Source organism: Neovison vison, chromosome 6 (assembly GCF_020171115.1).
Source record: "Neovison vison isolate M4711 chromosome 6, ASM_NN_V1, whole genome shotgun sequence".
Classification (NCBI taxonomy): Eukaryota; Metazoa; Chordata; class Mammalia; order Carnivora; family Mustelidae; genus Neogale; species Neogale vison.
Genome location: NC_058096.1, coordinates 124640197 through 124656277, shown reverse-complemented (window position 1 = coordinate 124656277; position 16081 = coordinate 124640197). Strand labels below are relative to the sequence as shown.

Sequence of the window (16081 nt, the reverse complement as noted above, 5' to 3'; positions counted from 1 at the left end):
TGAAATACCCAAATCTGTCCAGAGACAAAGAGAAAGTTTGTCTATTTGACCTGGGATCTATGTGAGTTAAAAAGAAGTTCTGCCCTGCTCTCCCTCTGGTTTGGGGTTTGAGCTTATGCTTCCTGCTAGCCAATGTATTAGACATATGGAGTCCTGAACTTGCAAAATGTATAGGCTTCCAGAAAATAGTAAATGTGAAAACTGTCTGGAGGGACACATTTTCAAACTAGGCCAACCAGAATTTCCTGTGATGAAGTCAGCCAAATGTGAGGTCATCAAAATTTGTAAAACACACATGAAAATCCACCAAAAAGGAAACAGCAGCAGAAAAATACAGTCAAACTAAACTTTTATGAGCCTCAAATGGTAAAATTGGTCAGTAACAAACCATAAAATAAGTATGTTTAGAAAAATTTTAAAAAATGTAAAAGGATAAAATGACACTTAAAAAATAGATCAAAAAATAACCAGAGAGTAGTTGTAGAAATTTTAAAAATATAGTCAGTAAAATTTAAAAGGTAATAGGTGGATTAAAAAGCTGATTAAACACAGCTGAAGAGAGACTTCATAAATGAATGCTAGAGCTGAGGAAATTATCCTGAATGTATATAACACAGAACACATGGGTGGAAATTTAGAACATCAAAATAAAAATAAAACTCTAAAATATTCCAGAGAAAACAAAAAACAACCATAGATTACCTATAAATAAACAATACAATAATTGGATTGACATCAGACTTTTCAACAATTCTGATGGAAGACAACAATGAACAATATCTTGCAATGATGAGGGGAAAGACTTTTGACTAAGAATTCTAAATGTAAATGAACTTCATTAAAGGGTTTTAAAAACTAAAATACTTTCAGATATAATAGCCCCAAACTGGAAACAACCCAAACATTCACTGACAAATTAATAGATCAACAAATTGTAGTATATTCACAAAATAGAAAACTACTCAACAGTAAAAAGGAACATAATGGCATGAATAAACCTCATAGTTATGCTGAGGGAAAGAAACTTTGACACATAAGATTGTATACTGCATGGTTCCATTCTTGGGAAATTCCAGAAACAAACAAACAAAAACTAACATACAGTCATATAAAATAGATCAATGATTTGCTAAGTATGGGAATAAAAGGTGGGATAGGAGAAGGAACAAGGGAAATTTCTTGGGGAAGAAGGATGGAAATGTTCTATAGTTCAGGTAGTGGCTGTATGACAATTATTAAAACTAAAACTCTACAATTGAGAGCTGTTCCTTTTATTGTAGGTAAATTAAATTTTAATAAAAATTAATGAAATCATTTTTATTCATGCATTAATTCATGATGGTTTTGGAAAAAAAATTGGTAGCAACCCAAAATAAAATTCCTTATTATAACCGTATGGGAAATTAGCTGATTGAAATGAAGTAAATGTGTGTAAGAAGGCTATAAGTATTGATTGACTAGATGTTTCCAAGAAATATAAGTTTACATATTACTTGAAAAACAAGAGGAACCTCTAGAGCAGTGGTTCTCAAATCCTAGCAAGTGTCAGATCTATCTGTAGGGCTAATTAAAACACAGATTGTTGAGGGGAGTCAGGGAGATGGCAGCAGAGAATACTGAGCTCAGCTCATCCCATGGGCACACAGAAATAACATCTTTGTCTATACAGATTAACTGAAAATGACTTGAACTCTGGCAGAACAGACTTACACAGTTAATCTTAGAGAGAAGACCATGTTGAAAAGTGTAGGAAAGGTAGAGAAGCAGTTGGGAACCAAACTCTTCCAGTGAGACGAACCACAAGTGGGAAGGACATCACAAACACAGAGAAATGAGAGGGTAAGATCCAGTACCAGGCACGCCTGGCACTAGGGACCTGCACTGGGAAAATAAGCCCCCATAACATCTGGCTTGGAAACCTGCAGGGCTTAATTTCAGGAACTTTAAAAATCAGTGGGCTTAACTCTGGGAGAATTAGAAGGTGATAGGAAACTGAGTTCCTTCCATTAAAAAGCCAGCATAATAAATAACTCAGCCCAAGACACAGCACAAAAAGTTTGAAAATTGCCTGGGGTAGACATGAATATTTATTGACTAATTTTAGAATGTGTGCTGGAGAGGCAGGGACCTTTAGGAGATATCTGCAAGAAGAAAAGAATTTCTCTTCCCTTCTTCAAGCCTAATTAGCCTGATGTTTGTGGAAGCTAGCACTAACACTCTCTATCTACCTTACTAGCACCATGAGCCCTGACCCTGTGCTCCCCTGAAGAACCTACCCTAGTCGAACTGCCAGCTTCAGCAGGCATCCTCCAAAGCAGCTCCTGCCCTGTGATACTCTATTGGCAGCGCTGGCCCTGAATGGTGCCACCCCAAACCAACTCCTGCCCTGGGGAGGGAGGAAGATAACCCTACACATCAGCATTGCTGTTGTAGCAGATGGGCCTATTACCTCACTGCCCAGTGAGCAAGCCCTGCCCTTTGGTATGCCTGCAGCTGTGGCAGAGAGGCTAAGTACAAATAGTTAATCTGACTGCCAGCCCCACCTACCAAGAAGTCCTCAGTGACCGCAGACAGACCTCTCAACAACATAGATATCAAATCCTACCAAGTGTGCCCACAGTGGGCAAAGCAGGTGATTGCAGCCAGTTGGGCAGAAGGCAACTGCAGCTCAGTCACAACAGTAGGGTGCATGAAGCCCACACAGAGGATACCTCTGGAGTGCCTGGTTCTGGTGACCAGAAGGGACTGCATTATAGGGCATCACAAGACCTCTTTTTCACAAGGCCACTACTTTCAAGACCAGGTGATGTTGCTAACCTACCTAACAAACAGAGAGACAAAATGAATTGACAGAGGAATATGTCTCTAATGAAAGAACAAGGCAAAAACACAGTAAAAGAACTAAATGAAAAAACATAAGCAATATGCCTGATAAAGAACTCAAAGTGATAGTCATAAAGATACGGAACGTGAAAAGTAGATGAGTTCAATGAGAACTTAAACAAATAGAAAATATAAAAAATAACATATCAAAGTTGAAGAATTCAATAATTGAAATAAAAATATGGAAAGGATCAATGGCAGATTAGAGGACACAGATGAATGAGTCAGTAATCTCTAAGACAGGGCAATAAAAAGCAGCCAACGTGAATAGGAAAAAATAATAAGGGAGAGGAGTCAAGATGGCGGAGAAGTAGCACGCTGAGACTGCCTCAGCTAGCAGGAGATCGGCTGGAGAGCTTATCTAAAGATTGCAAACACCTGCAAATCCATCGGCAGATCGAAGAGAAGAAGAACAGCAATTCTAGAAACAGAAAAACAACCACTTTCTAAAAGGTAGGACTGGCGGAGAAGTGAATCCAAAGCGACGGGAAGATAGACCCCGGGGGGAGGGGCCGGCTCCCGGCAAGCGGCGGAGCAACAGAGCACAAAATCAGGACTTTTAAAAGTCTGTTCCGCTGAGGGACATCGCTCCGGAGGCTAAAGCGGGGCGAAGCCCACACGGGGTCGGTGTGACCTCAGGTCCCGCGGGGTCACAGAAGGATCGGGGGTGTCTGAGTGTCGCAGAGCTTGCGGATATTGGAACGGGAAAGCCGGCTGCAGAGACAGAGCCAACAGTAAGCTCGCAGCTCGGAGTTGCCTTGAACCGGTCGCAAGCTCGGTGAGCTCGGAGCGCGGCCGGAGGTTAGGCAGACGCGAGTTACTAGGAGCTGTTCGCTGAGGGCGCACTGGGGAGCGGGGCCCCGGGCTCTCGGCTCCTCCTGCCGGAGACCAGGAGGCCGCCATTTGTATTCCCGTCCAACGGAACTCTACGGAAAGCGCTCAGGGAACAAAAGCTCCTGAAAGCAAAGCCGAGCAGATCACTCAGCCCGGCCCCTGGTAAGGGCGGTGTAATTCCGCCTGGGGCAAAGACACTTGAGAATCACTATACCAGGCCCCTCCCCCAGAATATCAACAAGAAATCCAGGCAAGACCAAGTTCACCTACCAAGGAGTGCAGTTTCAATACCAAGGAGAGAGCAGCAGAATTCCAGAGGAGGAGAAAACAAACCACGGAACTCATGGCTTTCTGCCTGTGATTTTTTAGTCTTGCAGTTAATTTATTTTTTTTTTCTTTTTCATTTTTTTTCTCTTCTTCTGCTAAAATTTTTTATAACTTTTACCCTTTTCTTTTTTAACGTTTTTTAACTAGATTATCTTATATATATTTTGCTTTTTTATAATTTTCTTTATTCATTTTCTTTTTTTTTAATTCTTTTTTTTCTTTCTTTCTTTTTGAACCTCTTTTTATCCCCAAATCAGAAGAGATCCTAATCTCTTCAATCTTTTTTTTTCTTAATTCTTTTTTAAATTCTTGATTGAATTTTTAATTCAATCTCTTTTTTTTAATTCTTTTTTTCTTTTTTTTTCTTTCTTTCTTTTTGAACCTCTTTTTATCCCCAAATCAGAAGAGATCACAATCAGAAGAGATTGGGAGATCCCAATCAGAAGAGATTGGGAGATCCCAATCAAAGGAGATCCCAATCAGAGGAGATCCCTCACCCAATCGTGAGGGGGGAGAAATCCCCCCTCATGATTTGGGATCTCTTCTGATTTGGTTAAAGCATATTTTCCTGGGATTGTTGCCACCCTTTTAGTATTTTACTTGCTCCTTCATATACTCTTAGCTGGACAAAATGACAAGGCGGAAAAATTCACAACAAAAAAAAGAACAAGAGGCAGTACCGAAGGCTAGGGACCTAATCAATACAGACATTGGTAATATGTCAGATCTAGAGTTCAAAATGACAATTCTCAAGGTTCTAGCCGGGCTTGAAAAAGGCATGGAAGATATTAGAGAAACCCTCTCCAGAGATATAAAAGCCCTTTCTGGAGAAATAAAAGAACTAAAATCTAACCAAGTTGAAATAAAAAAAGCTATTAATGAAGTTCAATCAAAAATGGAGGCTCTCACTGCTAGGATAAATGAGGCAGAAGAAAGAATTAGCGATATAGAAGACCAAATGACAGAGAATCAAGAAGCTGAGAAAAGAGGGACAAACAGCTACTGGACCGTGAGGGGAGAATTCGAGAGATAAGTGACACCATAAGACGAAACAAAATTAGAATAATTGGGATTCCAGAAGAAGAAGAAAGAGAGAGGGGAGCAGAAGGTATACTGGAGAAAATTATTGGGGAGAATTTCCCCAATATGGCAAAGGGAACGAGCATCAAAATTCAGGAGGTTCAGAGAACGCCCCTCAAAATCAATAAGAATAGGCCCACACCCTGTCACCTAATAGTAAAATTTACAAGCCTTAGTGACAAAGAGAAAATCCTGAAAGCAGCCCGGGAAAAGAAGTCTGTAACATACAATGGTAAAAGTATTAGATTGGCAGCTGACTTATCCACAGAGACCTGGCAGGCCAGAAAGAGCTGGCATGACATTTTCAGAGCACTAAACGAGAAAAAACATGCAGCCAGGAATACTATATCCAGCTAGGCTATCATTGAAAATAGAAGGAGAGATTAAAAGCTTCCACGACAAACAAAAACTGAAAGAATTTGCAAACACCAAACCAGCTCTACAGGAAATACTGAAAGGGGTCCTCTAAGCAAAGAGAGAGCCTACAAGTGGTAGATCAGAAAGGAACAAAGACAATATACAGTAACAGTCACCTTACAGGCAATACAATGGCACTAAAATCATATCTCTCAATAGTTACCCTGAATGTTAATGGGCTAAATGCCCCAATCAAAAGACACAGGGTATCAGAATGGATAAAAAAACAAAACCCATCTATATGTTGCCTCCAAGAAACTCATTTTAAACCCGAAGACACCTCCAGACTTAAAGTGAGGGGGTGGAAAAGAATTTACCATGCTAATGGACATCAGAAAAAAGCAGGAGTGGCAATCCTTATATCAGATCAATTAGATTTTAAGCCAAAGACTATAATAAGAGATGAGGAAGGACACTATATCATACTCAAAGGGTCTGTCCAACAAGAAGATCTAACAATTTTTAAATATCTATGCCCCCAACGTGGGCGCAGCCAACTATATAAACCAATTAATAACAAAATCAAAGAAACACATCAACAATAATACAATAATAGTAGGGGGCTTTAACACTCCCCTCACTGAAATGGACAGATCATCCAAGCAAAAGATCAACAGGGAAATAAAGGCCTTAAATGATACACTGGATGAGATGGACATCACAGATATATTCAGAACATTTCATCCCAAAGCAACAGAATACACATTCTTCTCTAGTGCACATGGAACATTCTCCAGAATAGATCACATCCTCTGTCCTAAATCAGGACTCAACCGGTATCAAAAGATTGGGATCATTCCCTGCATATTTTCAGACCACAATGCTCTGAAGCTAGAACTCAACCACAAGAGGAAGTTTGGAAAGAACCCAAATACATGGAGACTAAACAGCATCCTTCTAAAGAATGAATGGGTCAACCGGGAAATTAAAGAAGAATTGAAAAAAATCATGGAAACAAATGATAATGAAAATACAACGGTTCAAAATCTGTGGGACACAACAAAGGCAGTCCTGAGAGGAAAATATATAGCGGTACAAGCTTTTCTCAAGAAACAAGAAAGGTCTCAGGTACACAACCTAACCCTACACCTAAAGGAGCTGGAGAAAGAACAAGAAAGAAACCCTAAGCCCAGCAGGAGAAGAGAAATCATAAAGATCAGAGCAGAAATCAATGAAATAGAAACCAAAAAAACAATAGAACAAATCAACCAAACTAGGAGCTGTTTCTTTGAAAGAATTAATAAAATTGATAAACCCTTGGCCAGACTTATCAAAAAGAAAAGAGAAAGGACCCAAATAAATAAAATCATGAATGAAAGAGGAGAGATCACAACTAACACCAAAGAAATACAAACTATTATAAGAACATACTATGAGCAACTCTACGCCAACAAATTTGACAATCTGGAAGAAATGGATGCATTCCTAGAAACATATAAACTACCAAAATTGAACCAGGAAGAAATAGAAAGCCTGAACAGACCCATAACCAGTAAGGAGATTGAAACAGTCATTAAAAATCTCCAAACAAACAAAAGCCCAGGGCCAGATGGCTTCCCGGGGGAATTCTACCAAACATTTAAAGAAGAACTAATTCCTATTCTCCTGAAACTGTTCCAAAAAATAGAAATGGAAGGAAAACTCCCAAACTCATTTTATGAGGCCAGCATCACCTTGATCCCAAAACCAGACAAGGATCCCATCAAAAAAGAGAGCTATAGACCAATATCCTTGATGAACACAGATGCAAAAATTCTCACCAAAATACTAGCCAATAGGATTCAACAGTACATTAAAAGGATTATTCACCGCGACCAAGTGGGATTTATCCCAGGGCTGCAAGGTTGGTTCAACATCCGCAAATCAGTCAATGTGATACAACACATCAATAAAAGAAAGAACAAGAACCATATGATACTCTCAATAGATGCTGAAAAAGCATTTGACAAAGTACAGCATCCCTTCCTGATCAAAACCCTTCAAAGTGTAGGGATAGAGGGCACATACCTCAATATCATCAAAGCCATCTATGAAAAACCCACTGCAAATATCATTCTCAATGGAGAAAAACTGAAAGCTTTTCCACTAAGGTCAGGAACACGGCAGGGATGTCCATTATCACCACTGCTATTCAACATAGTACTAGAAGTCCTAGCCTCAGCAATCAGACAACAAAAGGAAATTAAAGGCATCCAAATCGGCAAAGAAGAAGTCAAATTATCACTCTTTGCAGATGATATGATACTCTATGTGGAAAACCCAAAAGACTCCACTCCAAAACTGCTAGAACTTATACAGGAATTCAGTAAAGTGTCAGGATATAAGATCAATGCACAGAAATCAGTTGCATTTCTCTACACCAACAACAAGACAGAAGAAAGAGAAATTAAGGAGTCAATCCCATTTACAATTGCACCCCAAACCATAAGATACCTAGGAATAAACCTAACCAAAGAGGCTAAGAATCTATACTCAGAAAACTATAAAGTACTCATGAAAGAAATTGAGGAAGACACAAAGAAATGGAAAAATGTTCCATGCTCCTGGATTGGAAGAATAAATATTGTGAAAATGTCTATGCTACCTAAAGCAATCTATACATTTAATGCAATTCCTATCAAAGTACCATCCATCTTTTTCAAAGAAATGGAACAAATAATTTTAAAATTTATATGGAACCAGAAAAGACCTCGAATAGCCAAAGGGATATTGAAAAACAAAGCCAAAGTTGGTGGCATCACAATTCCGGACTTCAAGCTTTATTACAAAGCTGTCATCATCAAGACAGCATGGTACTGGCACAAAAACAGACACATAGACCAATGGAACAGAATAGAGAGCCCAGAAATAGACCCTCAACTCTATGGTCAACTAATCTTCGACAAAGCAGGAAAGAATGTCCAATGGAAAAAAGACAGCCTCTTCAATAAATGGTGTTGGGAAAATTGGACAGCCACGTGCAGAAAATGAAATTGGAACATTTCCTTACACCACACACAAAAATAGATTCAAAATGGATTAAGGACCTCAATGTGAGAAAGGAATCCATCAAAATCCTTGAGGAGAACACAGGCAGCAACCTCTTCGACCTCAGCCGCAGCAACATCTTCCTAGGAACATCGCCAAAGGCAAGGGAAGCAAAGGCAAAAATGAACTTTTGGGATTTCATCAAAATCAAAAGCTTTTGCACAGCAAAGGAAACAGTTAACAAAACCAAAAGACAACTGACAGAATGGGAGAAGATATTTGCAAACGACATATCAGATAAAGGACTAGTGTCCAAAATCTATAAAGAACTTAGCAAACTCAACACCCAAAGAACAAATAATCCAATCAAGAAATGGGCAGAGGACATGAACAGACGTTTCTGCAAAGAAGACATCCAGATGGCCAACAGACACATGGAAAAGTGCTCCATATCACTCGGCATCAGGGAAATACAAATCAAAACCACAATGAGATATCACCTCACACCAGTCAGAATGGCTAAAATCAACAAGTCAGGAAATGACAGATGCTGGCGAGGATGCGGAGAAAGGGGAACCCTCCTACACTGTTGGTGGGAATGCAAGCTGGTGCAACCACTCTGGAAAACAGCATGGAGGTTCCTCAAAATGTTGAAAATAGAACTGCCCTATGACCCAGCAATTGCACTACTGGGAATTTACCCTAAAGATACAAACGTAGTGATCCAAAGGGGCACGTGCACCCGAATGTTTACAGCAGCAATGTCCACAATAGCCAAACTATGGAAAGAACCTAGATGTCCATCAACAGATGAATGGATCAAGAAGATGTGGTATATATACACAATGGAATACTATGCAGCCATCAAAAGAAACGAAATCTTGCCATTTGCGACAACATGGATGGAACTAGAGCGTATCATGCTTAGCGAAATAAGTCAAGCGGAGAAAGACAACTATCATATGATCTCCCTGATATGAGGGAGTGGTGATGCAACATGGGGGCTTAAGTGGGTAGGAGAAGAATCCATGAAACAAGATGGGATAGGGAGGGAGACAAAGCATAAGTGACTCTTAATCTCACGAAACAAACTGTGGGTTGCTGGGGGGAGGGGGGTTGGGAGAAGGGGGGTAGGGTTATGGACATTGGGGAGGGTATGTGCTTTTGGGTAAATTGGAAGGGGAGATGAACCATGAGAGACTATGGACTCTGAAAAACAATCTGAGGGGTTTGAAGTGGCAGGGGGGTGGGAGGTTGGGGTACCAGGTGTTGGGTATTATAGAGGGCACAGCTTGCATGGAGCACTGGGTGTGGTGAAAAAATAATGAATACTGTTTTTCTGAAAATAAATAAATTGAAAAAAAAATAATAAAAATAAAAAATTAGAATATATTAAGGGAACTCAGCAACATCAAGTGTAATAATACTTATCTTACAGAAATCACAGAAGGAGGAAAGAGAAAGGGGCAGAAAACTTATTTGAAGAAATAATCACTGAAACCTTCCATAATCTGGGGAAGGAAACAGGTATCCAGGTCCAGCAAGTACAGAGAACCCCTAACAAGATGAACCCGAGGAGGTCCACACCAGACACATAATAATTAAAATGGCAAAAAGTAATGATAAACAGAATTTTTAAAGCCACAAGAGAAAAGATAACAGTTATATACAAAAAAAACCCCTGAGGCTATCAGCTAATTTTTCAGCAGAAACTCTGCAGTCCAGAAGTGAGTGGCATAATATATTAAAAGTGCTGACAAGAAAAAACCTACAACCAATAATACTCTACCCAGTAAGGTTATCATTCAGAAGAGAAGAGATAGGGTTTCCCAGACAAACAAAAGTTACATGAGTTCATCACCACTAAACCATCCTTACAAAAGAATGTTTAAGGGAATTCTTTAAGTGGAAAAGGCAGGCTATAACTGGAAGAAAATTATCAAAGGAAAAAATTTCACTGGTAAAAGCAAATATATAGTAAAGGTAGTAGGTTAATCACTTATAAAGCCATATGAAGGTTAAAACATGAAAATAGTAAAAATCAATTATATCTGCAAAAATTTGTCAAGAGATACAAGAAATTAAAAGATGTAAAATATGACATCATATCCATGAAACTTGGAGGGAGGAGAAAAAAATTTAGTGCTTTTAGAATGTGTTCAAACTTAAGCGACCAACTTAATATAGACTTCCATACACATAAGATGTTATGTATGTGCTCCACAGTAATCAAATCAGAAACCTATAATAGAATCAAAAAAATTAAAAAGAAAGGAATCCAAGCATAACAACACTAAAGGAAGCCATCAAACAACAAAAGGAAGAGAGCAAGAGAAGAACAAAGAAACCAAAGAACTACAAAAACAACCAGAAAACAATTACAAAATGGCAAGTATATACCTATCAATAATTCATCAAAAATGAACCAAATGCTTCAGTTATAAAACATAGGGTGACTGAATGGATAAAAAGGCAAAACCCATCTATAGGCTATCTACCCGAGACTTCAAAGACCTCAAATAATCATAAACATCTCTAAATTCTTCACAATAAATGGTCTTCAGACCTGAAGTCACATACAGATTCAAAGTGAAGGGATGAAGAAACTTACACCATGACTATGGAAGTGAGAGAAAAAAAAAAAAAAAGCCAGAGTAGTAATACTTCTATCAGACCAAGTAGACGTCTTTATTTTTCCAGAAAAGAGGTGACTATTAATGTTTATGGACATTAATATAGAAATTCATGCTATTTCAGAAAATTCTAGCTCTTACAACAGCTTTTTGTATCCTAAAACAGTAGTTTTCAACTGGAGATGATTTTGCCCCACAGGGGACATTTGGCAATAGGGACATTCTTGTTTGTTATAACTTGGCAGGGAGGGAGTTACTACTGATATACGGAATAAAGGCTAGGAATGTTGCTAAACATTCTATGATATTCAGGACAGCCTCCTACAACAAAAACTTATTCTGCTCCAAACCCTGTGATGATAACCTGGCCTCTGGGGATTATTATCTAAAGGGCAACAAGGATGCCTGGGTGGCTCAGTGGGTGAAGTACCTGCTTTTCAGCTCAGGTCATGATCCCAGGGTCCTGGGATTGAGCCCTGCACTGGGCTCCCTGCTTTGCGTGGAGACTGCTTCTCCCTCTCCCTCTGCACCTCCCCCTGCTTTGGCTTTTTATCTCTCTCAAATAAATAAAATCTTTAAAAAATAAAATAAAGCTTCCTAGATACTATGAAATCTGATTTCTTCTCAATCAATAGTAGCAACAGTATTTTAAGAAACTTAACACACTACAAAGTAGAGGTATACTATATAGTGTCTGTAAATGTGTCATTATAGAGTTCATCTAAGTATTCTGTCCTATTCGTTCCATGAGGGCAGGATTGAGGGCAGTCTTAATCTTTGCTGTATACTCGATGCCTGAGACATGATAGGCACATAAATGCTCTTTTAATAACTGAACAAGTGAAGGAGATTACTAACTGGACTTCTCTCTCCAATATAACATGATCACTGTAGCCAGTGGTGTTAGAAATTATGAAGTAGCTATGGTTCCAGACAGAGTTCTTTCTCATATCCTCTTTAAGAAATTGGTCTACATACTGCAGCTCATATCTCAAAGTTTAAATTCCATTGTTGATGTTGCCAGTTACGATAATCCTTTGCATCCTGATTAAGAATATCAGCAGTAAACTCAAGCTCCTGAGATGAATCTTTTAGGCATTCCGCTATCACTTGCCTGTGATACTAAACTTGATAATTTTGGGGCTCTTCCTCAATTATTGCAGTGATGTAGTTCATTTTCTCATGTAGATCCTTTTGAAGTGACTTTAAGAGAACTCTCCAAAAACGTCAGTGTATAGTTGGCTGCATTTAATGCAATAGCATCTCTGGTTAGTTTAAAAGCTCATTCACTCCTTTTATCAAGTCTCAAATAATCATAAACATCTCTAAATTCTTCACAATAAATGATCTAGACCCATGAACTGGGGCCATCATTCTATGGTACTAGATCTATATCAGCGCATTCTGTACTGTCCCTCTACAGGACATAGGTGGGTGAGTCTGGGCTCATCGGTGAGTCTGGAACCTGTTGTCTGTAGGCCACTGCTTCTCTAGGTTCAGCCATAGGCAAGCTGACACACATGGTATCAGTTGGATGCTCACGTAGGTTCTCTCCAGGGCCCACTCCTCCTTTTGAGGGAAATGGGCCCTGAAACTTGCATGTTTGGCCCGTGTTTGTTGTGGGAACTAAATACCACTAGATTTGTTCTTGCCAGAGTCCCTAAGTGGAAGGAGACCTGGAGTTTTTCCAGCCGTCACACAGAGCTGGGTCTTGTTTTAGATTTTTTGTAAATTGTTCCCTTTTCCCACTTTTGTGCCCAGAAGTCATTCCAGAAGAACAGGAGGTCACAAACCCTGATTGTTCCCAGGGCCACAGGGATCAAATTGTTTTGGTTCATATAGGGGTCCATTTTCAATCTCCTTGTCCTTCCCACACTCCCCTACACTTTAACTGCAGTTGGGAGGATGTAGGGAGCTGGCAAGAGTGGGTCACTCTAGACCACCTCTTCCCAAAGGAGCTGTCCCTGCCTCCCTTCCAAGGATTCTTGGGATGCCCTTGGCAATCCTGCCAGATGGAAACTGCTCCCCACTGAACTTTTCTTCCACCAGACCTAATGAATTTCTGACATTTCTCAGATTAGGAAAAATCTGTTTATTTATTTTCCTTCTTCCTGAGATTAGGGGATTATTTACTATCTTTCTCCTTGTTTTGTTTACTGCCATATCCCTAGTACCTAGCACATTGCAGATGAGGAATAAAAAAATATTTGTGCAGTGAGAACTGCTGGTATTGAATGTAAATGGGGAGGGTATTTCTGCAGCAGAAGCCCCAGTTTTCTGTATACTCTGTGAAAGAAGGCAGAAGCATTTTGACTACTAGTGATGCAGTAAACTACCAGCAATCCTTGTTTTTAAGACCTCAAATTAAATGAAAACATTGGTGATTTAATCAATAAGATATTCGTCCATATTCTCTCCTACCATTTATCAAATGTCATTTGATGTGTTAAAGTCAATGAAGATGTGTCTGTTCAAAACCTCTTATTACACAATGTTTTGTTTCCAATAAGTGACTTATTAACCTTTGATTAGAATAGCAATCATGTTTTGTTGAGCTTGCCAAGCACTTTTCCTTGCTTGTTTCACTTAATTCTCTCAGCAACTCTTTAAGAGAGGGAGTGTCACCAAAGTTCCACTATGAGGATGATGAATATGAGGCTGAGAGAGGTTAGATATCTTCCAAGGGTCACAGCTGTTAAGAAGATTGTGGATTTGAACCCACATACTCTTTTATCTGACCTATAGAGCTCTGTTTTCTAGCCAAGGAAAACAATATTTACTTTGTAAGGCAGTGTTGAAAATTAAATGGTGTAATGTTTGAAAAGAGTTTAGTGCTGTGGTTCTCCAATTTCGGTCCTATCAGAATTACCTCCATGAAGTTGATGAAAACAGAGGCTAGACCCTATGCTGCTTTAAGGATCCTGGACCTCTTTGTGCCTTATTAGCTCCCCAGGTGATTCTAATATCTGTGAAAGTGCAAGAAGCATTGATGCCGTACATGATATACACTGAACATGTGGGAGCTACAAAACAAACAAGCAGAGACAAAATGCCCATGAAGTCCAGGTACAAAAAGAGAGCAGAGGGTAGCCAAAGATGTTGGACACAGAAAGCATCAGAATTTTATGGTTTATCAGTGCCCTGTGTTCTGTAAGTGCTGCCCTCTGGATTTGGGAAAGGCAGGCCTCAGGAACAGGTATTAGTAATGGCCATGGCATGCTGGCCTGCAAGCCCATAATGACCTCAAGGCAGCCACTGAGGGCATGTCACTCTTTTAGGGCCAAAGCAGGTGAAGAGTACCTGGTAGTACTGCCCTTGACAGCCAGGTAGTTGCCAACCTCAGCCATGTATTTGAGTCAGATTGAATGTTTCCCAACTGGACACCCCATGAGTCCAAGCAAATCTCATCCCCGTACTGTTGGAGGTGGAATCCCAGACTCAGAGGGCCCACGGGGCCCTGCTGAGAAAATGATTGGTGCTCATCAGGCTGGGGTATGAGCCATTGGATTTATCTTCACTTGAGTCTCCAGGAAGAAGGAGACTTGGGAGTCCCCTTAGCTAGCAGGCATCACAAGGCCTAAATTGTGCCCCCTCTCTAGTTTTGTGCCAAGAAGTCAGGCTAGGAGAGCAGGGGGTCATAAATACCCATCCCTCCCAGGACCAAAGGGATCAAATGGCTCAGGCCCAGGAAGGGGCCCATTTGTAGTTCTTGTGTCCTACCCACCCTACCCTACCCTCTTATTAATAGGAGGAGATAGGAACTTGGCAGCAGTCACTCCAGACCACCTCTTCCCAAGGGGACCTGTCCCTGCCTCTCCCAGTGACCTTTCCTTCCATGAGACCTAGGGAATATCTAACATTTCCATTTGATATATCTTGCAAATCTTTTCAAATCAGCACATATGATCTACATCATTCTTATTTATCTATTCTTATTTTATTGCATTTTGGATAGGTAACCAACCTATTCACATGGCTTGAAACTGAAGTAGCATGAAAAAATACACAGTGGAAGTTTGATTCAGTTCCTGCTCCTGTTAAATAAGAAATCTTTTGTGTTAATTTCTTGTGTATCTTTCCAGAGTTTCTTTATGCACATAAAATCAAATATGAGGATATTTTCCCCTTCTTTAACTTTTTATCCAAAATATAGAATACAACAAACCGGATCCACATTTTTTTTTTTGCTTCTCTTAGCAAATTTTCATATTAATACACAGAGAGCTTTCTAATTCTTTTTGACTTCTGTATAGTATCCAGCTCCTTCCAAGTACCAAAATTAATTTAGCCAGTCCTGAGTGGATGGTCATTTGGGTTGTTTACTGTTATTTTTAATTATAAACAGTGCAATTCTGATCTATTTTGTGCATATGTCTTTGTACATATTACAGAAAATGTCAAAGTGGTTTTTAGTAGGTTGTGCCAGTATGTGAGAGTTCCTGCTTCATCACATTCTTGGCAACCCTGTGTATTAACAAATAATTTTTAAAAATCTTTGTCAATCAAATAGGTTTGTAAAAATGTATTTTGTTGTTTTAAAATGGATTTCTTTTAAGTATAATTGAGCATATTTTCAAATATTTGTGAACATTTTTCCTGTGAGCTGCCTTTTCATGTCCTTTTTGCATTTTAAATTGGGTTGTTAGATTTTTTTTTTTTACTGACTTAAAGGGCTTTTTATAAAAGCTTGTATGGAACCACAAATGACCCCAACCCCAAATAACTAAAGCAATCTTGAGAAAAAATGAAGCTGGTGGCATCATACTCACAGATTTCAAGATATTCTACAAAGTTGCAGTAATCAAAACACTATGGTTTTGGGGACGCCTGGGTGGCTCAGTCGATTAAACAGCTGCCTTTGGCTCAGGTCATGATCCAGGGTCCTAGGACTGAGTTCCTCATTGGGATCCCTGCTCATCAGGGAGCCTGCTTCTCCCTTT

The 16081-nt window shown here is 39.5% G+C and overlaps 1 pseudogene; it reads right to left on the bottom strand.

The window, feature by feature from the left end:
- Nucleotides 1-11911: 11911 nt before the first annotated feature.
- Nucleotides 11912-12663, bottom strand: LOC122910129 (annotated as a pseudogene).
- Between the last annotated feature and the right edge of the window lie 3418 nt (nt 12664-16081).